The 1345-nt window shown below is 46.0% G+C and overlaps 1 pseudogene across 1 annotated transcript; it reads left to right on the forward strand.

Moving 5' to 3' along the window:
• Positions 1-881: 881 nt before the first annotated feature.
• On the forward strand, positions 882-1141 carry LOC307195244 (V-type proton ATPase subunit e 1-like; annotated as a pseudogene). Its single transcript has one exon. The product of its transcript is annotated as a V-type proton ATPase subunit e 1-like (transcript).
• Positions 1142-1345: the final 204 nt, after the last annotated feature.

Here is a 1345-nt window from a genome sequence, read left to right on the forward strand (position 1 = left end):
TCCCATTTTCTCTATATGTTGGAGTGCCCCAGGCCTCTGAGCTCTCTCTTCTCTTTTTACACTCTCCGTAGTAGCATCATGTAGCCCAAGAGTTAGTAAACTACAGTCCATGGGCCAAATCTGGCCTGCCACTTGCTTCTACAAATAAAGTTTTATTGGGACATAGTCATGCTCATTCATTCATAGATTACCTACAGCTGCTTTCATACTACAGTGGCAAACTTAAGTAACTATGACCGACTGTATGACCCACAAAGCCTAAAATGTTTACTATCTGGACCTTCTGTTTGCCCTTCTGCTGGCAAACAGAAAACAGCATACCAACCCGTGATCTAGTCCTATGGCTAGTCCTATGGCTTTCAAAACTTACATTAATGACTCCCAAATTTATATGTCCAAGCTGACCTCACCCCAGCACTCCAGACTTGTTAATACCACTACCTTCTCCATGTCTCCATCACCTATCTAAAAGCCACCTCAAACTTACCATGGCCACCCTCAATCCTGCTTCTCTCCAGAACTTCCCACCTCAGTAAATGGCACTACTTTCACCCAGTTGCTTAGGCCAAAACCCTTGGTATCTTCTTTTAGTCCTCTTCCGTTTTCACACTCCACATCCTTTTCCATCAGAAAATTCTAGTTGCTCTGCCTTTATAATAGAGCTTGATTCTGAACACTTCTCTCCACCTCCACTGCTAACCTCTTTATCCAAACCATCATCCCTTGCTAGATTATGCAACATCCTCCTAACTGATCCCCTTGCTTCCTCCCTCGCCCCACACAGCAGGCAAGCATTTCTGAAAAATATAATTCAAGTTGACACTTCCGGATGGGACCAAAGTGAGGTGGCGGGGCAGGGACTGACACCTCCCGCAGCAACCATGGCGTATACTGGCTTCACAGTGCCTCTCGTCGTGATGAGTGTGTTCTAGGGCTTCCTTGGCTTCTTGGTGCCCTGGGTTCATCCCTAAGGGTCCCAACTGGGGAGTTATCATCATTATCATCACCATCTTGGTGACCTGTTCAGTTTGCTGCTATCTCTTTTGGCTGATTGCAGTCCTGGCCCAACTTAACCCTCGCTTTGGACCACAGTTGAAAAATGAAACCATCTGGTAGGTACCTCAAACATCATTGGCCTTGAGGAAGAAGACCTGCTCGCCAGGGCTCAGTCGTTGAGGTCACGAAGAGAACTCCTCTAGATGCAAAAGCACCTCCATACCCAGACCACCTTCCCTGACTTGCCCACTTTGGCCGTCAGCTGCCTTAAACATTCACACCACATTTGAATATCTTATTCTAGAATGCAGTATTTTTTCCTGTCTCCTTTACATTTTGATGAATGATG

This window comes from Stenella coeruleoalba (assembly GCF_951394435.1).
Source record: "Stenella coeruleoalba genome assembly, chromosome: 12".
In the NCBI taxonomy this organism is placed as follows: Eukaryota; Metazoa; Chordata; class Mammalia; order Artiodactyla; family Delphinidae; genus Stenella; species Stenella coeruleoalba.